A 23,890-nucleotide genomic window follows, 5' to 3' on the forward strand; every position below is an offset into this window, starting at 1 on the left:
TTGCATTGCCAGCGCAACGTGTTTCTCAGTGAGAGCTGAGAGAGTGTGTTCCTGTGCTTTCACCTAGTTTCATTGCCTAAGCCTGCTTCACCTGACCTTCTCCAACCCTGCTGGATTCCCCTGCCTCCTCCAATTACCTTTCCTATTGCCTGAGCACCTGTGTCGGCTAGACTTACCCTGCACCCTCCATTTACCTTTTCCCCTGCCTGAGAACCTGAACCTGCTGTTTCCCTGCACCTTACCTCCATTTACACCCAGCTGGACTTCGTTACCTCTGCCTGCATTTTGTTACAGCTCACCATACCTGCATACTGGACTGTTCCTGCCTGTCACTTTCTGGACATTCTCCCATTTACTCCACTAAAGTTATTAAGTGCACTTTAGTGCTATACCTGGACTATTTCTTGCCATTCCCATGTCTGTTAAGCCAATCATTAAAAGTTCCACATTTACCTTTAAATCTGCTCCTGTGATCGCTCCTGCTACCACCCCGGGTCCACAAACAACCCAGAACCTAACAGTTTGCACTGGCCCCATGGATCCGGCCACGGGACAGGAGTCTGGTGGGGATTTATTCCAAAGTATTGCAGGTCGTTTGGAAAACTTGGAAGCTATGCAGCACCAAATGGCTCAGTTCATGGACTTAATTCAGAGCATAGCAACTCGCTTGGAGAGTGCGGAGACTATACAGCGACAGATGGCACAGTTTGTGCAGGACATTGCACACCGTCTGGCTACTGTACAAGCTACATCAACGGCTCCTAGTGTGCTTGCAGCTACTCCTAGCCCAATTCCTGTGATTTCTTCCTCTGGATCTACTCCTCGTTTGCATCTTCCCACACCTGATAAGTTTGATGGTACTCCAAAACTGTGTCGTGGATTTCTCAATCAGTGCGATGTGCACTTTACTTTGCAACCCTCTAATTTTCCTGCTCCTAGAACCAAAGTGGCTTACATTGTGTCCTTGTTATCTGGCTCCGCCCTAGAATGGGCTTCTCCGCTCTGGGAGCATTCAGATCCGCTTCTGGACAATTACCCAGAGTTCCTAGCAACATTCAGGAGGATTTTCGACGAGCCTGGAAGAACTTCCTCTGCTTCCTCCAGTATTATGAAGTTAAAACAAAGGACCCGTCCTGTCAGCCAGTACGTCATTCAGTTTCAGACTTTGGCATCTGAACTCAAGTGGAACGAAGAAGCCTTGACATTGGCCTTTTGGCAAGGTCTATCAGATCGTTTAAAGGATGTTCTAGTGACTCGCGAATTACCCTCTAGTCTTAGTGATCTAATTTCCCTTTGCAATAAAGTTGATATACACTTTAGAGAGCGCCAAGATGAAAAACACAGAGCTAAGCGTTTCCCTTCCCCTACCCGTCCCACTCCCTCCCTTTCTGAGGAAGAACCCATGCAGGTAAATCATACCCGTCTCTCTAACGAAGAACGACAGAGATGCTGTAAAGAGAACCTTTGTCTATACTGTGGAGACTCGGGTCACCTGGTGGCTTCCTGTACCCGCAAGCCGGGGAGCATCCCGTTTCTAGCTAGTTCTGGGTGTACTCAGCTAGGAGCAATTCTTCCGTCCTCTAAACGTATTGACTCTGTGTTGTCCATAGCCTTAGACATTAATTCTAGCCCTGTGTTTGTGTCTGCCCTTTTGGACTCCGGGGCAGCAGGGAATTTCATGTCGTCTCGGTTGGCAGATAAATTACAAATTCCCTGCAGAACCTTGGATCATTCTGTCTCCTGGACCTCCATTGATGGTAAATCTCTTTGTAATGGAACTGTGTCTAAGAGAACTCAACCTGTTTTAGTTCGTGTTGGAGACCTCCATGTTGAACATATCAGTTTCTTCATTATACCCAAGACTTCCCATGAAGTTATACTCGGATACCCGTGGCTGTGTAAGCACAACCCCAATTGATTGGAACACTATGCAGGTTCAGTCATGGAGTGTGGAATATCAAGTGTCTTGCCTTCTGAAGACTGATGCCTTGTCACGGTCATTATCCCCTGATAGTGGTCTAGAAACACTAAGGAATACACCCATGCTTGGGGCAAAAGTTTTCACAGCTATACAACTACAACCGCCTGTTGGGAAGTCCTTTGTAGCCCCAGGAGGGGTGACTCCAGAGCCTCAGCCCCTTAAGGGATTTCTGAGTGTCCAGCCCCAGGATGAGGTTTTCAGCCCCATACCTCGAGAGGATGTTTCAAGTTTTGTTCCCCAGGAGGGGATTTCAAATCTAGCACCCCAGGAAGGGGCCTCAAGTCTCGTACCCCAGGAGGGGTTTTCAGTTTCCAGTTCCTGTTCCTGTTGGGCCAAAGCTGAGGATGTCCACGCTTCCAGTCCTGTCAACAAAGTTCACTTGGCTCACCCTGTAAAGCGTAGAAGGTGTCCTGAGGCCACCCATAAAGGGGGGTACTGTCACGACCAGGGTTTCTCGGCATGGTAGTCGATGGGTAATACCTGTGAGGACACTATGGCGAGGGGCATCTGGCGGTGGCACTGGTGCCTAGCGGGGAGCATTGGCTGTGCGTGGTTCCATGTGGGCATACTGTCACTCTGGTCTGGTTAGGCCTGGGGTTGCTTCTGTTCCGTTCTGGCATGGGCGCCGCCATCTTGTCTCCGGTCAGGTGACCTAGTTGCCCTATCCTGTTGTGTCACATGCTCCTCTCTGACCAGTCACGGCTGAGCACTGGGGATTTAAGGGAGTTCAGAGCTCCCTTGCATTGCCAGTGCAACGTGTCTCTCAGTGAGAGCTGAGAGTGTGTTCCTGTGCTTTCACCTGGTTTCATTGCCTAAGCCTGCTTCACCTGACCTTCTCCAACCCTGCTGGATTGCCCTGCCTCCTCCAATTACCTTTCCTATTGCCTGAGCACCTGTGTCGGCTAGACTTACCCTGCACCCTCCATTTACCTTTTCCCCTGCCTGAGAACCTGAACCTGCTGTTTCCCTGCACCTTACCTCCATTTACACCCAGCTGGACTTCGTTACCTCTGCCTGCATTTTGTTACAGCTCACCATACCTGCATACTGGACTGTTCCTGCCTGTCACTTTCTGGACATTCTCCCATTTACTCCACTACAGTTATTAAGTGCACTTTAGTGCTATACCTGGACTATTTCTTGCCATTCCCATGTCTGTTAAGCCAATCATTAAAAGTTCCATATTTACCTTTAAATCTGCTCCTGTGATCGCTCCTGCTACCACCCCTGGTCCACAAACAACCCAGAACCTAACAAAGGGGATGCGGTTAAGATGCTGGACGCCGAAATCCCAACGCCTGTCAGGTAAGTATACTAGTGTTATCCTGGGGATAGAGGGGATAGGATTAGGGACCCTCTGGGCTGGGTTAGGGGAGGGTTAGGGTTAGGCTGCTGGGAGAGGGGGTTATGGTTAGGCACCACCAGGTGGAGGTTAGGGTTAGGCACCACCCCCAGCAGGGTTAGGTTTAGCGTGCGAGAAGGGGGGTTAAGGTTAGGCACCACCGAAGGGGGGTTAGGGTACTTACCGGCCTCTGTCGGGAGTTTGAAGGTCGAGATGTTGCAGTCGGTCTTCTGACCACTGGCATGCCGTCCAGCGGTATATAATACCGATTCTCCATAAAGTTCTAGTTACGCTCCTGGTTGGGCCATGCTGAAAAAAGTGTGAAAAAGTGCTTTGATATGTATTTGTTTATTTGGAAGAATCACAAGATGAGTCCATTGTACAGTACGTCACTAACTTCTGAGCTCTATTTACATCAGCAGTAAGAGATTATTTACACCCCACAGAGAACAAGGCCGCCGAGACTTTGGGCAGGCCTGGGTGCTGGGGGGCATGGCTACTGGTAGGGATGTTGCTATACCCCCTCAAATATGTTACTATGCATAAGGGGCCTTGATCGCTGCATTGCAGGGGGTGGTTATACCTCCTCTGCATGCTTAGGTCCCTACAGAGCTCATCTGTACCCACTCTATCCTTCTACCCTCTCTCAGTGCCTCTGACAGAGAAAACCCAGGGATACTGTAGGGATAATGTAGAGATGTGGCTCAATGTTAGTAGCAAATACAAACATTACCCTATTTTGACAAAATAAAATAATGTAATGTCATAAACACAAGTGAGTAATATTTTGACAGTTATTAATACATGGGAAAGTAGCATATATCAAAATATAATTTTAAAAAATAATTAAAAACTTATGGTGTCTTCCCCTTTGTAATCAGATGGTAATCATCTTTCCTAATTGAGTCCAAATGGAAATATCAATTAAATATGCTGTAAATTAAATTATGCAAAAGATGGCCACAACTTCATATAATATGAAGTATTGCTAATCGTTATCATCGTCGTGCCTAGCACCAGCCTTCCCCCGTCCGGAAGAGATACACCTCTTGACAGGTGTAAATGTGTTTGCAACCAGGTCAGTGCCATACCAGGGCTTTATGCTGCCCTGTGCCATCCCTGCTCTCTCATAATGTCACGCCTGGAGGTTGGGAATGCCAGCTCCAGTATGCAGAGCACTGCCCGGGGCATCCAAAGGACTCTCCGGACGGCTCTGCAGTAGTGCTAGTGGCTGCAGGGTGCCACACCAGCCACCCTGAAAGCCACATGCAGATGCTATGAGGCACTAATGGTGCCGCCCACAGTGCTCTACACTCTGTACTTTGGCACCGCTCGTACACACTCCTAGTTATGGCCCTAATCCAGGACTAGTGGCAATTATGTGAACACACCATTTCTGAACTCTACCTTCACCCCATGATTCTGTCTCTCCAAGTGTAAGGAGCCATAAGTGGTATAAAGGTGTGTACACACTACATGAGAGTGGAACGACTGTACGATTACAACATTGTAATCGTGCAATCGTTCCCCACAGTGAACAATATGTCATTCAGTGCAGACACCCTCTCTCATCCCCGAACATGCCCAACCTGTCGTTATCAGCATGTTGTCCTGCATGTTCAGGTGATGATAGATGTCGAAAACGACCAGCGGGAGCGTGCATCACTGGTCGTTTTTGACATTTTACTGCACAATTTATGAATGATTAATGAGCAATTGAACGATAACAATGTCGTAATCGTTCAATTGCTCATTTTAATCATCTAGTGGATACGCACATTACAACGCAACAAAACTTAGAATGGGATTGTGTGATTTTCGGAAAAAACAACAGACCTGTTCGCCAGGCTGTACCCGAGATAACTAGGAAATAAGTTAGCTATGAATTAGAGACTTTGCCGAATCATTATTGAAAATGAAGTTAACATACAATAATGGGATATTTTTAATTTAATTACAGTACTAGTGTGTCAGACAGATAGCCATTTGGTTGTTCTAATATGTACATATGTAAATCAAAAACAATGGCTGATGAGTCTGCACAACATTTATAACTACAATATGTATATTAGCAACAATCATAGAATATAATTCTCCAATGTGCCGTCCTTGTTAAAAATGACAGTGGTATCTGACAAAATAAATATCTAAAGTAAATGTACCCGTTCACCTTTAATTAAGACATGAATATTGTTATCTTTGTGGATTTAAATTATAATCACACATAAATTAACAATTATTTTGGACAGAAATAAAATACACTAAGAGATCCTTTCCTTTGCTAGGGTGTACGGTTGACAAAACACTTTCCCATTGAACTTTGCATTCATACCAATCATGCCGAGTTAAGACAAAATATAGATACGTGCAGAAAACAACTCTGGTTAGGAAAGACTGTACACAAGCGTCAATCTGTACAAGGTTTTCTAGTAAATTTAATAAAAAGATAAAGGTCACTTGGTCCTTCCCTGTAAGTTGTTAAATAAACAGTGGCGTTGTTGCTTTAATAGCCACTTTACAGACTGAATTGTGTTTTACAAACAAAGACATCAGTTCTATCAGCTGTTTTCCTGTTTATGCAACGTTACAGCACGAACCTGCTGGACAAGTCAAATGTATGTATAGGGGGAAATATAGCTATGTATGAACTGGTAGTCATGAAAACTGGTCTATAAATCATAAGAAAAAGCAGATAATATGTAAAACGTATAGGGAAAAGAGAATGAATAATAGGTATTTATTCTAGGGTAAGGATCCTGGGCATGATTCAGAGCCGGACGCTATTTGCGCTCGCTCGTTCAGAAAAAGGGGCCGGATATTTAAATAGACCGCCCGCTCTTTGCGGTCTGTTGACGCCTCTATGTCTGAACGAGCAAACGAAACATGCGCTCGCTATTTTTTTATAAAACGCCCCCTGGCCGCTCGCATCCTACGTCATCTCCGCTATTTATTAGATTCATCGAGTACATCGAAAGGCTTATGAACTGCTCGCAGTGCTTGTGGTTGGATTTTCCTACCGCAATCATGCGAGCAGTTCAGGCTAAAAGACAACCAAGTGACGTGGTCGATGACGCTGGTTTGTTAATTATGCACACCCTTAAAATGCCCGTTTTGACCGTTTGGCACACCTGCGTTCGGATCTCCACTCCCCGTTTTCAAGCACCTTCCCCTGTTACCACCCACAAACGCCTCATTCTGTCACTCAAATTAGCAGGAATTCGCTATTTTGCGAGCACACAATTTCCGACCGCAATGAATGGTTCGCGCATGCGTATTACAACCCATACGCTTGCGCAGTTGTGCGAACATCGCTCGGTGCGAACGAGCGGCCGCTTACGAGCGGCTCTGAATCAGGCCCTCTGCTCTAGAAGACCACCTACACTATGTAGAATCATAAGCTGGTTTGCGGTCACTTGCACAAATAATTATTAAATACATTTTGAAACTCATCATCCTGGATAAAAAATGTGTTAGTCATCTATAACAAGAGATTAATGAAATTAGTTCAAACTATAATGCATACTGAATTTTGCACGGAACAGGCCATCTCCGAGAGGTGTACAGTTTCAGTGATGCAACGTCTGAGTTGGAGGAATATCATTCTATATTTTTGAATTCACATTATGCAAAGCTGGCATGGCAATAATCAATTTACAAAAGAAATGGTAGTTGCTCAGATCAGCTTAATTGCATAACAGGTGCTTGTAAAGGGCGGGGTTTACTCTGAACACAGAAAAAAATGAGATTTGCCCCCCAGCACACTGCAGCAAAAACAATACTTAAATCCTACATGATAATAGCGATTCAGAGGTATTAGTTACATACATTTGCAAATATATGAATAAGCGCCAGGCCAATCGTCAAGGCTCCTCTATACTGGCGTCCCTAGCATTAAGGGGTTCACGTCCGAGAAGCAAGGCACCCCAAAAAAATTCCAATAATCAATTTATTCTGTTGTGTGGTATAACTGGGAACACCAGCAAAATCCCGATGGTGAAACAAAGTGTAAATTTGTTGCTAAATTAGGAAAGGTGCAAAGATTTCTCTGAACAGTTTTGTCAATTTCTCCCTAAACCATGTATACATTTTACATAATCTAGTTTTTTAAATATTCATAAAAATTACTTACAACTGGCCGTGAATCAGAATGTTGATATTAATTATTTAAAAGTGCATCCTGTATTCTCTTCATCTCCATCCTATAGCTTCCTGCCCATGTGTCACTTTCAGTATTATTACAATTTATTTATGTACTGGTACCCACCATGTTCTGTAGAGCTTAGGGATTAACACTTTATTACATGAATGAAGAACATGAAGCTACACAAAAGTAGGTGGAAATAATGTTGCTACTAGGTTTTACACTGCAATATTACAGCCTTTACCGTGCAAGTGTCAATTGCATTATTGCAGCACGTGCAAATATAAAACAACCTTCATGGACTATAATGAGCATCCAAACTTTTTCCTTGAAGTGCTGTATTAAGAAAATGACTTTGGACAGAGAACCACTACAGCCTCCCAGCAATTAGGTAAGGGTCCTTAGTTGTGTAAATCTTTTTCTAACAAACACTGAAACTAATAAAGATATCTTAAAATAAACATTATGAATGATTTCAGATTTCAGTTTGGCTCACTGCCAAAAGATGCATAATATGCAACTCAGCAGTGTCCTAAATTTATAATATGCCTCAGAAAAGTGCCCCAATCTATAATATACCATAGTAATGCCTCAATTGATAATATGCCACATTGTAATACCCCAGTTGATAATATGTCACACCATAGTGCCTCATTTAATAATGTGACACACAGTAATGCACCCAACTTGTAATATACCACACAGAGCCTCCTCAATCATCCCCTTTATATGCTCTAGAGCCCCCTCAGTCATGACTCTCTATATGCCGCAGTCCTCAGAGCCCCACTCTTGCTCTTATATACCTGCACAAAGCCCCTTTCTGGTCCTTATATTATATACCAGCACAAAGCCTCCCTCCTGTCCTTATGTACCAGCACTGAGCCTCCCTCATGCCTTAAATACCAGCACAGAGCCCCCTCATGCCCTTATATATACAAGAACCCCTCAGGCTTTTATATACCAGCACAGAGCCCCCTCATGCCCTTATAATCCAACAAAGAGCCCCCTCATGCAGAGCCAGCGCAGTGTAGTCCACCCTCCCCGCTGTTTGCTTTCTGAGCACCTTTATAGCTGCGCTGCTGCATCTGACAGACTGAGGCAGCCAGTGCAGCAGCATCATGGGTGTGCCTGGCAGGGCAAAACTAAGGGGTGGACCGGGCGGCCATGGACATAAATTACATTTAAATCCAGGCAGATCAAAGATCTGGTGGTCAATACGGCCCATTAGCCAGATCGCAGATCCGCGTGAATTTAAATGTAATTTATGCCCCTTAGCATGAGGAGCTAGTTCATTCCCCTGTCTTGTTAAGTTGTTAAAAGCAGCTTCACTGTTTGCAATAGCATGTAGACCAGGCATGTCAAACTCAAAATACCAAACGGGCCGAATATTCAAGGTCAAGAGTGCGTGGGCCGCAAGAAAAAAAAAAAAAGTGTTATATGCAATTATATATTATTATTAATAAATATGCAGTGCCCCTTATGCAATACCCCCTGTATTAGAGCCCCTTATGCAATGCCACTGTAGTTGTGCCCATTATGCAATGCCCCCTGTATAAGAGCCCCTTTATGCAATGTCCCCTTTATAAGAGCCCCTTATGCAATGCCCCCTGTATTAGAGCCCCTTACGCAGTGCCCCCAGTAGTGTCCATTATGCAGTGCCTCCAGTAATGCCCCTTATGCAGTGGCCCTTATACAATGCTCCCTGCATTAGAGCCCTTTACACAGTACCCCCAGTAGTGGCCCTTATGCTGTGCTGCCAGTAATGCCCCTAGTAGTGCCCCTTATGTTGTGCCCCGGTTAATGCCCCCAGTAATACCCCTTATGCTGTGCCCCCTCCCAGTATAGAACAGGCCCCACTCCCCTGTGCAGTACTTACCTCTCTCTTACTTCATAGTTGCCTACCTTTGGCTTCTCCTCCCCGGAGAAGCCTTGGTAGGAGAGGCAGGTGGGCTGTGATGGGGGCGGGGCCTGGCAGTTTGCATCATTAAGCCCCGCCCCCTCCGCTGCAAATTGCCGTGGTTGGCTTAAATTTAAATAGGGGGGGCTAAATGACGCAAGTCACTGAGAATTGCATCATTAAGTCCCGCTCCCTACATGGGGACCCGCGATCGTTGCAGAAATTCGCGAGTTTGACATGGCTGATGTAGACCAACAGTTTACATGCGCTTTCTCTGTGTGTGGTGTGATGTGCTCAAGAAGAAGAGTAATGGAGAAACTGACTCGGCAACACCAGGAGGAAGACCCGCCGAACAATGAGTGAGAGAGAGAGAGACAGCTGGCAGCTGCCTGTCCCTGATGGAGGTGAGGGAGCAAATTTATAGTTTGCAGGGGGGTGCTGAACACCCTCGCACCGGCGCTGCCCTCATATACCAGCACAGAGCTCACCTCATGCCCTTATACACCAATACAGAGCTCCCCTCATAACATTACATGCAAGCACATATCCGTCTCATGCCCTCATATGCCAGCACAGAGCCCCTCTCGCATGTTACTACCCTGTCTAAAAAGTCCTCATGTTGACCATCTATGTATTCTGGAGGGGCAGGATGGACCGGCAGTGATGTAGCTGGGCCGCGTAAAGCATTTTACACCTTCGGACTCCTGTCCAGAGCTCTGTAGGAATCCCGGACGAAGGGCAGGTTTGTAGCAGGGGGTTGGCCGCGTTTGAGGTCCCTGGCCTGTTATAATCTAACTGAAATTAATCAAAACATTGTAAAGATTGTTTTTTTTTGTGGACAGATTAAGTACAGTAGCAACACCTCATGCTTTGTTATCAAAGAAGAAAATAAAAAAGGCCAATTAAAGTACATTGCTTTCACCATATATAGAACTGCACCAACTAAAGATGAGCGGGTTTGTTTCCTGGAAACCAAAACCACCTGAACTTACCAGTTACAAGTAGACCTGGGTCCTGGCCCAGTTCTTCCCACTAGCTCCAGATCCAAAAACGAGGAAAAACGTAATCTTCCCGGCGTCAGATCTCTCTTGTTTTGGGTCTGGATTGCTGGGTGTCGGATCCAATCAGCGGCCAATACAAGGGTAACAGGATGCTGGTTGGCTGAGAATGGCTGTCTCTCAGCCAGTTTGGAAGTGCTGGCTAAGAGACAGTCACTCTGAACCAATCAGCGGCCTCTACAATGATAACAGGCCGCTGTTTGGTTCAGAGTGACTGACACACAAGCCTTCTTAGGTTCGTGCAGGCTTGTGTGAATGTAAAAAAAAGAATAAAAATAAAATAAAAAAACGGCCTGGAGTCCCTCCCCAAAGTACTATCAGCATTGGACTTTTTTGTGACGGTCCTGGTTGACGGGGGGAAAATTATTTAGGGGTCCCTAATATTTTCAACAACCAGCAACGGGCTCCTGAGTTGGTCATGGCTGCGAAAATACAGGGAAAAATTAGGTAGGTGTCCCACCGGGCACATTCTAGCGGGGATGTAATGTCACAGCCAGGGGACATGCTTATATTGATACCCTGGACATAGTACTCAGTATCCCTCGCTAGTAAGGCCAGTCCGTGGATTCCTGGGGAAGTGGGGACCCCCCTAATAAAGGGGTCCCCCTCTCAAGGGTACTCAAGGCCTGCCCTGAAGCCTGAGGCTATCCCTGGCACCCATGGGCAGTGGGTGCCTAGTTAATAGTTCATTTGTGTCAAAAACAGAATATTATTGACTTTTATAGGGAGACTACAGGTCCTAGGAAGCTTCCCCCACATGCTGAAATATCTTTAGAAAGATGGCGCCAGAGTCTTTGCTATCCTCTAAGCATGCACCATCTTTCTAAATGCATCACTAGAAAGAACTTTTTAAAATATCTTTGTACATAACACATATAGATTTTAAAAAGGTATTTTTATGTTTTGCTTTTAGTTTCCCATTTGCTAGTACATTTTTCACATTTTGTACGCTAATAATGATCTTTCCAATGTAAAATCATCAAGCTTGAACGCCTACTGTAGTTCAATTTTGATCATGTATTATTGCAAACCGTGAAGAGTCTAGAGATATATCTTAAAGCTTTCATTGATTGGATTAGTAATATATCCTCTCTAATGAGTTATTAGCTCACAAAATTAATATTTCATAGTTTGTGGCAGTGCCATGAGCACAGCAGCTGGAAAGAAATTCAAGCTCAAATTAATTACATGTTCTCTTTGTCAATCATTGAAAACCTTGTGGATAAAAAATGAAGGTTACTCCAACTTGTTTTTCTATACAGATGTGTGAAGTGACTTGGAAGATTTCAAGATCATGAGGTTAGTGATTCACAGATGGAGACTTTGCTAGTGATTATTAAGACAAATAAACTTTCTAAATAAAAGTTCTGGAAGTAAATAATAGCCAACCAAATAGCAGGGACAGTGGCATTACTACGCTGCCAAGCCAGCCAGCTATGCGCCATGGTCGGCCTCCTTCAGAAGAGTGCTGTGCTGGGTACGGTAGGCACATCTGTTCTCTCGGTCAGGCACCCCCTCCATCTCTCCTCACTGACTGATACTGGGAGGAGGCATGGCCAGGATCCGGGGATGTCACACCAAGCTCAGCACGGCCACACCTCCTTCCAGCATCAGTCAGTTAGGAGAGACGGAGGTGGAGACCACCGGAAGAGAAATGTGCCTACCCTGTGTAGCACACTGCTAAAGGAGGACGACCACGGAGCGCAATAGGTGAGACGGGGAGATGGGGGGCCCTTGAAAATTTTGCTATGGGGCCTCCCTAGGTATAGTTATGCCTCAGAGCAGGGATCATCACACGTGATCAGATCTCAATTACTTCACTTTCCCATTGCTGTTATGGGCAGTGTACAGTGCTGAGCTACCTTTCTGTCCATTCTTTTATTGTAGTTTCAGAACTAAAGATTAGGGTTGGAGAATAGATATAAAGAATGCCACACTAGATATATAGAATAGGTATCTGCAGCAGGGCACAGAGGTCCTGATAACCTCCCACCAAATAGCTTTCATTTCAAATAAAAAATTTTAATCCATCTTTCGGATAACTCAGACACATAGTAAACATACTTTTCTTAAGTGTGGATATTCCAACCTGGTACCTGGTTAAAAAATGTATTGGTCATGAGGAGCAGGCTCTCCCACTAAGCAACAACTTTATGTCAGACTCTGCAGATATTTGAGGCCTACTGGTACAGTACTTTATAACCACCTGGAGTGAATGCCATCCAAGTATAACACTTTTCACTATTTCCATAAGATTCAATATTTTTTCCCAGATGTGTTTGATTTGGTACCAAGTTCACTAGAGCATAAATAACCAATTTTATTTGTGATGCATCAGTCAGGCATGAGCTATTCTCTTGTGTGGCTACTAGAATTGGACACAGGCATCTATTTTTTGTGCAAATTGCACTTTTTTGTACTGCGTATGAGTACAAGAACTTTGTATACTTCCATGTGGATGTAGATTCAATCACATGCAGATTATGTGTACTTAGCGGCGGAGCTAGGAAGGGGGCTGACTACAGTAAGGGCATATTTACGAAAATGCGGCTGATGCAGTCCACGATAAAAACGCGTAGGTATATAACATGAGTGCCCAAGCCCTGGTGCAAAATATACACCCACTTCTGGTTGGTTAAGCATATTTTGATCCCTCCCACTGATACTATTATTGTTCCTAGTATAGCTGTTGCAATCTGCTACTATTATTTATTTGATATTTGCATTTACTTTTTAAAGGGGTAGACAACCGATGTCTGTGTTCACTATAACTTACTAGGGGGCTGATTCACTACCGTATGCAACTGCAAATACGCACGCAAGGTGACAATTGTTTCGCAGTGCACATGTGTACGCATCGCAGTGCACATGCATGAACTGGCCGCTGCGATGGGGACTGCGATCGCAGCAGCTACGTAGACCTATCGCAGACTGATTTACAGGAAGTGCCGTTTGAGGGTGGTAACAGGGGGGAGGCGGTCGGGGAAATGCAGGCGTGCCAGTGCACAAATTAGCCACAGCAATGCCATACACAGTCTGAGGTCTCACAGCATGCGTGGAAATTAGCAATTTCTGGGTAAGGTCTGGGCTTGTGCAAGTGTGCGTATGGGTCCGATGTTCCTCGACGTTACCGATTATTTTGCTATATTGCTAAAGTATATGGATGTGAGTAAAAGGAAGTGGATCCATATGATAGGCTGCGATCGCAATCATTTGCATATCATCGCTGATTTTAGCAACTGCATTGCCTGCGTATAAGTAGGATAGTGGTCCTTGCTGAATCAGGCCCTAAGTACTTTAAGTATAAGTCACATTTGCTGGTGTAAACAATGCAGATATACTACTCAGTCACTCCTATGTTACTCTGGTGTAAATCAGTGCAAATACTATTAGGGTTCATGTGGTGAGATGATTTGCACAACTAAAGCACACCCCATCTGCGCATGGCTGAAAATAATTGCATTAGGCAGAGGCTGCTGGGACTTAGTGACATGACTCACCGTAAATTGCAAGCCCCCAGACCACCTACTTCACTGGGGTAGCGGGTGGGATCCAGTAGGTCTGCTCATTTGGGAGTCCTGGAGAGCTCTCCAAAATGTAAGAATCTTCCCAGACATTCATAGAGGTCAAGATCAGCAAAATAAAAATGTATAAATACAATGTAAATGTCAATTCCTATCTATATTAATAAATATAAGTAATCTAAATGCACAGTATTTCATGCTCATGGTCTGTGAGCTATTATATTTCTAAGCAGAAACTATCAAATTCCTAAGCAGAAGCTCCTTGATTTTCAGTGTAGTGAAACTGTTGATAATGTCCAGAAGCATCATAAAACTGGGAGTGTTTTATAGGAATTCCTCACATACATTACCACCTCATTGCACTCATATGTGGTTTGTTATACATTAAACAGTAAACATGCAATATAATGATTTATGACAACACAAAAGATTAAATAAAATGTACAATAAATAATTTGTTGATAGATACAATAAGTGTTTTGCATGCCATGGCAAATTACAGGAAGTAAAATAACCCTTATCATTGCAGATAATCATTACACGGACACTGCATGGATCTGCCGCTGAATTCTTACCTTTGCTAATTGCTACTGTTAAAAAAGTGGATCTGTCCCATTATGTGTGCTGAACCAATATGCCTCTTAATACATTTAGGTGATACTAAAATAATGTGAAAGGGTGTGAAAACGCCCATTTTCACATTATTTTAGTAAAATTTATATTGGTAAATATTCCCGCAAAAGAGGATTTACATGAAATATCAAGCATCTAGATTATTTTTTAATAATAATGTAATGTAAACAGAATACATCATAATACACCGCCCAAAACATACAGAAGTAAAAAATACAAAAGGAGTGCAGACAGCATCTAACAGGTCATATCTAATATGAGTTCAGAAGTGACAGATTTCAAATATAATAAAGAGTGAGGCATCCCCGTGAGTAACGGCGTGGCAAACCGCTAAGAAAAGCCATGGAAAGCGGAAAGAAGAAAGATAGAGAGCAGAAATGAGTAAAAGAACCAATGAGGTGAAGCTGCTAGTTGGAATCTATGCAAAGTAGAGATTAATACGGGCAATTACCCGCTAAACAGGGATGGGGCGTTTTCAGAGGCCACCCAAGGACTCCAAACTTTATCAAACAATTTGGCCGAGTTATTAATTATGCTAGTCATGTACTCCATCTTATAAGTATACCAAATGCGTGAAAGTACTGACTGCAAATGTGATGGCAGGGGTGTCCTCCAGTCAGCTGCGATTTGGCAGGTCATAGCTGAGACAATATGGCGTAGCAACTTATTTTGGTGTCTTGATAATGCTGGGAGACCCAGGGGAAGAAGAAAGGGTTTAGGGTCATAAGGAACAGGCACGTTGAATAGATGTGAGACTAGGTCTATGACTTCCCACCAAAGAGCCGTTATCTTTGGGCAGGACTACCATATGTGGATACAGGTGCCCTCGTCAGAGTGTAGTGCCCCAGAGCTTGATAAATGTGTATAAGTCCCTTTAATGATCATGCAAGTTCAGAAAGCACTTAACACAAGAGTTTTCCTGCCCCTGCTGCTAACTGGTTCATGCAACTGTCAGTCAAGGAGGGATAGGCTGAGTTGTTGTTAACTCCAGCCATTTGCAGACAGTGAAGGCAAGATCAAGGATCAGCCATTTTGTTTGATGCAGATACTGTCAGAACCTTACTGTGATTTGAAGGATAACAAAACTCAAAGCAGTAATAGTGTGCAAAAGCATTAGACAGCCTTCTTCCTGCAAACCAACAAGAGTCAAGCATGTACATTCTGCCTCCTATTCAAGCAGTAAGTCAGTTAAGGAATCTTTGTGACTGTAAAATATTGTCAGTTCTGTGGAACCACAGATCCCATACTGCCTGGATTGTCATTTGTTTTTACATCAAAGTATTAAACCACAAAACTATTGCTATCACAGAGAGTGTTATTCAGTTTAACTATTCTGCAACTCTTGTGCAAATATAGGAACATCATTTTAGGAGCAATAAGCTTTCTGCGGGATCTACTTATTTCACCTGTTCATTAAAGTATCTATTGTCTGTCGCCACTTAACCTTAAATCTCCAGTGAGAGACTGAGATATTGAAGGGTATTCAATTAGGTGCGAATTGCAAGTACGCTTCGACAAATTATTGTACTCGCCATGTTCGCCTCCTAAAAATGCGAAATGTATTTTTTTAATTCGCCTAATTCAATTTCCCATAAATTCGCCTATGTCAAATGCGAAATCAACAACGTTTGGCGAGGACGGGAATTGTATCATTTCTCTCCACAGGGAGAATTTGGCGCTCTCTTCGCCAGTATTTAAGCGAATTCGAGGTGCGTCAGTCTCTGCAGTAGGAGATGGCAACTCAGCAGCAATCCAGCTCTCCGGCCTCCGATGAAGATGAGGATTACCATCCTCCTCCTCCTGACCAAGAGAAGAGGAAGAAACAGCAGTTTCTAGGTACAGGTGAGTGGATTGTTACTGATTTTAATTGCTGGTGTAATGCAATATATGACTTACTTGTGTGTCTAGCATGTTTAAGGTTGTGTTCATCCTGCTTTATTTTGTTTGTTTATTTTTGCAATGAGAATCCAAAAGTGTATTTTTGTTTTGTTTTAGGTTATCTTGTCTGTCTGTTTTGCTGGGAGCCACATGTGTGATGTGTGTTAGTTAGCTAGATAGATATACCAGTGGTGTAATAGGGCTGATCCTAGTCCTGTATTATGCTGCACAGGAAATGTTTTTTCCTATTATTGTATTCTAATGTAGCACTGTTTATAAAGTCAAATGGCTGATCCTCGTGCTGTATGGTGTGTATGACATTGTGGATGAAGGAGTGGGGTGCCACACTATGGGAATGTGCTTTCTGCCCTTTCAAAATAGGGCAGGGCGTGGCAGCTAGATAGATATATTCAGTGGTGTAATAGGGCTGATCCTAGTCCTGTATTATGCTGCACAGGAAATGGTTTTTCCTATTATTGTATTCTAATGTAGCACTGTTTATAAAGTCAAATGGCTGATCCTCGTGCTGTATGGTGTGTATCACATTGTGGATGAAGGAGTGGGGTGCCACACTATGGGAATGTGCTTTCTGCACTTTCAAAATAGGGCAGGGCGTGGCAGCAGGCAGAAACAGCCTCGTTGGAAAGGCCACATATGGTCAGATGGTTGATCCTAGTGCTTCATTACCAGTGTTCTCCCCAGAAAATTTTGGCAGCCATGTGGTATGAAGAAGTAGCCAGGTGGGGTCTTCAAAATTAAAAAATGTTTTAAAACCTGACATGATTATGCAGTGTCCCCTGTAGTTATGCCCATATGCAGTGCTCCCAGTAGTTTTCCCTTTTTTGCATTGCCTCCTGTAGTTTTGTTTTGACCCTATGCAGTCCGCCCACACTGGCCCGATTATGCAGTGTCCCTAGACTGGCCCCATTATAAGTCTTGCCCCTTATGCAGTGCCTTATGCAGTGCCTCCAGACCTAAACGGGTGCACTACTGTGGGGACTACTGCAGGAGGCAATGCATAGGAGGGACTCCTACTGTGGGCACTGCATAGTGGGGACCACTACTGGGGACTACTACTGGGGGCAATGCATAGTGGGGACCACTACTGGGGACTACTACTGGGGGCAATGCATATGCAGACTACTATTGTGGGCACTGCATATGGGGGAACGATATAAACAGCTTAAAGAATGCTAAAGGATTTTGAAAGGAAGTTTCCTCACGCAATATTGAACTGTCTAGAATGATTTATAAGTTTGTGTGGGAATTTTTTACGGTTCAAATTTAGCACGAGGTCGAGGTGCCTTTGGGGCTGGGTAAATATATATTATTCCCATTGTATGTTAACAAAAACCATAGGTACATGAATGATTTTGTCAATTAATTTTTTTTTTAAACTAATATTCCAAAAATAGTGTTGCTTTCTGTTTTTGAAATGTGGATTAAAAATATGACATTTTTTCTTTGAATATATATATATATATATATATGATATATATCCATATATTTTTATATGGATATATATTTATATGCCCATGATATATATATATATATATATATATATATATACATATGCAGCTGCCAGGCTGGTGTGGCATCATGCGGCCTGGCAAGGGGCTGGTGGCGGAGCCGTCAGTGGTGGATGATGGTTTAGGTCTCCACAAAGGATTGGGGGAGTTTCCCCCATCGGCCATATAAGTTAAATTCAGTCACACTACTGTGCTATGTACAATATAACCCTCTTTTTCAAGCCACCAGCATTGCCACAAAGACAGATCTGTCTTTGTGGCTATGCTGGTAGCTTGAAAAAGTGGGTTACACCTCGAAACGTCGCCCTGTGGCATCATTGAATATAGCACTTTGTAAGAGGAATATATTAATATATATATCTATACGTATATACAAAAGATGGCACTCACCAGTAGAATTGCAGGTTATTTTATTCCATTAGACAGACAGTAGGCTAACGTACAGGCATTGACGTTTTGGTCCCCTAATGGACCTTTTTCAAGCAGGCAAGCCTTAAGTTTCAGAGTGAGAACCAGATACAGTTCATTCCATGGGGAACTGTTTCTGGTTATCACTTTGAAACTTAAGGCTTGACTGCTTGAAAAAGGTCCGTTAGGGGACCAAAACGTCGCCGACTGTATATTAGCCTACTGTCTGTCTAATGGAATAAAATAAGCTGCAATTCTACTGGTGAGTGCCATCTTTTCTAAACACGTATCTTCGCTTTTGAACCCTGGACCCAGGAGACACAGCTGGTGTGCACCCCAATGATGTGGCAGCAAAGTATCAGATGTGTGTGTTGATCATTGGATAAATATATATATATATATATATCGAAATAGATATATATATATATATATAGATTGAAATAGATATATATTTATATATATATATATATATATATATACATGTATATTCATATATAATTAAATAAATACAAATGTATTAATTTCAAATTTATTTTTAAAGGTTCCAGACAAAAGAAAACCAAAATACAAGAAGACAAAGATGATGATGGCAATTGTTCGGATGGAGAAGATGGGTCTCTTCCTAGGAATATCCAGTTCAGTTTTAAAGAGAGTGATTTACTTGTTACGATGGTACTAGAATCATACCACAGTCTCTTTGGTAAAAGAGCACAAAGTACCCCAGGAAGATGTAAAACTGCAATATGGCAAAATATAGCAGACCAAATTAGTTCTATTGCTGTGCAACCACGCACGATAAAGCATTGTAAAAAGCGATTTCATGACTGCAAACGTAGTGCAAAGAAAAAAATGGCCAAACTTTCAAATCACCAACGTGGAGCTGGTGGTGGGCCACCATTAAATTTAATCTTTAATGTTTGGGAAGAGAAATTAAGGAAACATCTTTCTCCGGTCCTGGTTGAGGGAGTACTTGGAAGTATTGATACGACAAACCAATCATCCATTCCATTGGAAGGTATTGAAGCTTGTGTATATATATTTATATCACTTTATTTTTTAAAGATATGTATGTAAATGTTATTTTATTTATTTTTTGGTGGGCCAGTTGTCCAAACATTACGTAAACAAACACAGATCCAGATGCAAGATGATGCACAACCAGCCACCACATCTACAGGGATTGTTTCTGGAGGTCCTAAAAGAGTGATAGCAGGTATGTATTTTGGACAGTATAATTAAAATGTGTATTGTCAAAAAACAGGTTATATTTTTTATTTTCATTTGTAAAAAAGTAAAAAAACAAATTCTCAAGCCTCCCGAAAATAAAGAACTCCAGCTGGAAAAATTTCATCTGACAAAGGATTGAAAAGGGTTTTAAACGATAATCCTGTAGTGACATTAACAAATGAATCTTTGCCCCAAATGGCTATTTCATCTTTACCCATTTCAACGCCTGAAGTCATACAATCTGGAGAAAATATAAATTCCTCCACTGAATCAAATAATTCAAAAAGACAACGTATGTATAAAATTTTTATGGGTTTGCTTAGGTCAGGTATACGTTATTTTGAACCAAATATATCAATTTTCATAGGTCAGGAATTGCAAATTGAAGTTGACTCCCCTGAAAATCTTTTTGACCGTTTTACAATTTCTTCACCATGTAAGTGTATTAATTTATTTTTTTTTAAATATATATTTGATACTATTATAAGATTTATCATAATAAAATTTAAACATTATAGATCTGGAGAATACTGAATCGGAGATATGCGAAGCCAATAATAGAGCACAAGAAAGTATGTTTTTTTTCTGCTAATTTGTTTTTGGGTAAAATTTGAGTTCATTGAAATGTTGTTAATGTAAAAACTTTTTAATTTCAACAGGTTCAAAAAATATGATTATGCAAAGGGATGAACAAAGACCTATAACTCCAATTATTCCTGACGTTGGAGATGTTGGAGATATTTCACCTGGTATGTGAAGGTTGAATGTTGAAAAATGCACTATGCTAATAAATGTGTTTTACAATAAAAATTTTTATTTATATTTCTATAAAGATTCGGATATTGAAGTGGGATCCTTGACATTTTCACCAGCTTCTGTTACTCCAGGTAGTTAGTTATTTTTGTTTGTTAGGCAAATTTTGAAAATTTAGATAATATTTCATTCAATATAGTTTACTTTTTCTAGGGTCTATTCTTGCTTTTAAAATTCTGGCAAAAGCTTTTAGAAATCTAATGGTAAGGTCTACCCCTGCAGATAGACCACAAGCATCGGGTGAAAAAACACAGGTTGAGACTCCATTTGATGCAATCACAGATTTTGCCAAGTCTATGAATGATCAACAAGAAGATCATCGTCTCCGAGTTGAGGGTGATTTACAAGTTATAACTGAAGCATTAATCCAGGTTAAAGATGCTTTGAAAAGCATTAGTCGAGTACATTATGAAGAAATCCATACTTCACGTACACAAATAGATCAGCATCATAGAGAATCCCTACAAGTAGCAAGTGCAATTAATAGTGAACTTTCAAAAATGTCAAAAACCTTTGAGAAAATTTCAGAACAACAAGAGGTTCTGTCTTCTGCTTTATTAGTTATGTAATCTGGAATTAAATTCTTAATGGAGGAGCAGATTGTCCGTCGAAACACACCAATAAGTAGTTATGTTCCGGATTTTTCAAGCTCATTATTGAGAACACCAGTCATGAGGCAGGATTATTTTTCGCAAAATCAATCTGAATTATTTCCATCCAACAGATTTGACCACGTTGTTGGTCCACCGAATATTCTCAACCCAGGTCAAATCCTAACCAATCTTCCAAATCAAATCCAAACAGGTTCATTGTTGAAAACTCCTGGGCTGGATGAGTCAACTTCCATAACACGGAGACGTCTTCTCCCGGAAAATGAATCGATTGTTGAATCCGAAGTAATACCTGCTACGATGCCTTTTGCCTAATTTGGATGTAAAGTATATATTAAAAAAACAATTTATTAGCGTTAATTATACAGTTAAAAATCCATGTTTAGAAAAGAAATTACTGTTTTCATTTATATTTATTTAAATAACAGATTATCTTAATTATTGGACATATGAGACATAGAACATATGGGGATGCAGTAGGGTAGCCGACAGAGGGAATCCCAAACGCCGCCTTCCCAACCGTCTAATCCTGGCGAGGCAGTGTTCTCCTCGGGTTGTTTTCTGCGGATGCCTCGCCCGGCAGAAACAGCCTACCACCTGCCACTTTCCCCCGCCGACCACCGCTGTAGAAGCTTGGCCTCTGAAGTGACCAGAGGCTAAAGAAGCCTCTGATCATTGCAGAGGCAAGCGTTCCCAGTGAGGCACTGCACGAGGGAAGTCACCGTGACATCAGGAGCCTGCCACGCATGCTTGCTGGACCTAGTTAGATCCAGTCAGAGAAAGGCAGTGGCAGTAGGATCGCGAGTGTCGAGCAAGTAAAGGTAAGTGTTGGGCTGGGGGCACTGTCTAATGAGCACTATTAAAGCCTGGGGGCACTGCATAGGGACAGTAATTCAGCCAGGGGGCACAGCCTAATGGAGTTTTTTTTACATGACAGCCTAGTGGGGTATCAGCCTGAGACCTATGAGGCTGGATTTGTTATTGGCTCACGCATAATTGCTAAGGACCCCATGTATATATGAAATTTTCTTAACATTTATGCAAGTTAATTCTAATCATTTACTACTTCAACAGTGAAATAATGTTAATAGGAGTAAAATTAGTGTTTGTGAGGTTGGCAAAATGAATTGTTTTTAAATTATAAATTTTTCCATTGTCTTATAGGTTTCAAATGTTCCAGTTAAAAAGAAGATGGGAAAGTTGTTTTTTTTGAATGCAAGAAAACACAACGTAAAAAGTTTTACATGTTTAAAAATAAAAAAGTAAACCAAAAAAAATGATTATATAAATATGCAACAAATTATTGGTAACAAAACATTACCGGTATTAAAAGATTTCTGTTTAAATCAGATTGTTGAAAAAATTAAAAATTGAAAATGTTCTGACATTGGTTTTATTTTAAAACATTTCAAAATTTATTTTTTAAAATATTCTTAAATGCTTTTCTGGGGATGGCTAGCACATCGCCCCGCTGCTCAGCTGTCCATTGGAGATCCCGGAGGATGGGGCTGATCTGCATCCTGGGTGTCCAAAAAAGGTCCGGTCAACTTCCCTAAGAGGGAGAGAAGAAGAACGGTGATTAGCATGAGCAGGTTTTCAAGCAGTCAGCTCTGCTCCAGGAAAAAGTTTGTACTCAGGAGGGGAGGGAAAGACACAGTTTACATGACACCAGCAATGAGGTTTGTTGATACTTACATGCTTTTTTGGGGATGGCTAGCACATCGCCCCGCTGCTCAGCTGTCCATTGGAGATCCCGGAGGATGGGGCTGATCTGCATCCTGGGTGTCCAAAAAAGGTCCGGTCAACTTCCCTAAGATGGAGAGAAGAAGAAAGGTGATTAGCATGAGCAGGTTTTCAAGCAGTCAGCTCTGCTCCAGGGAAAAGTTTGTACTCAGGAGGGGAGGGAAAGACACAGTTTACATGACACCAGGAATGAGGTTTGTTGATACTTACATGCTTTTTTGGGGATGGCTAGCACATCGCCCCGCTGCTCAGCTGTCCATTGGAGATCCCGGAGGATGGGGCTGATCTGCATCCTGGGTGTCCAAAAAAGGTCCGGTCAACTTCCCTAAGAGGGAGAGAAGAAGAAAGGTGATTAGCATGAGCAGGTTTTCAAGCTGTCAGCTCTGCTCCAGGGAAAAGTTTATACTCAGGAGGGGAGGGAAAGACACAGTTTACATGACACCAGCAATGAGGTTTGTTGATACTTACATGCTTTTCTGGGGATGGCTAGCACATCGCCCCGCTGCTCAGCTGTCCATTGGAGATCCCGGAGGTTAAGGGATTTGCTTATGCAGGAACAATTACTAATGTTTACACTGAAAAATAAAAACTAGACAACTAATACTATAAAAAACAAACATATAACAATGAAAAACTGATCCAACTTGACCAAAACACTTGTAACACATGTAACACTTATCTAAAATGGTGTTTAAACTTTAGGAATACTTAAACTGTTCCAGTAGAGGCCAAAACTTCAACTATTGGTGATTCAAGGTTGATGTTCTATTGAAAGGAAAATAAAAAAAACATGAAAAACAAATCTGGGAAATGGGTTTAACATCGATTAATTGTTCTAAAAACTTACATTGAAAAAATGATGCTATCAGATCACGGCGAGTGCTTTGCCCAAGGCCAGTATCATCAACCACTGCAGGAGACAGGTCAGAATCGAGACTGATCAATGGATCAATCTCGGCCTCCAAACGGTTTGCAATACAAATATTATGTAAAATTGTACAAGCAATAATTATATTGCAAACCTTTGTTAGCGAATACAGCAACACACCCCCTGACCTGTCAAGACAGCGAAAGCGGGTTTTAAGTAGACCAAAGGAGCGTTCTA

This window comes from Taudactylus pleione, unplaced genomic scaffold (genome assembly GCF_031769625.1).
Source record: "Taudactylus pleione unplaced genomic scaffold, aTauple2 ptg000397bl, whole genome shotgun sequence".
Classification (NCBI taxonomy): domain Eukaryota; kingdom Metazoa; phylum Chordata; class Amphibia; order Anura; family Myobatrachidae; genus Taudactylus; species Taudactylus pleione.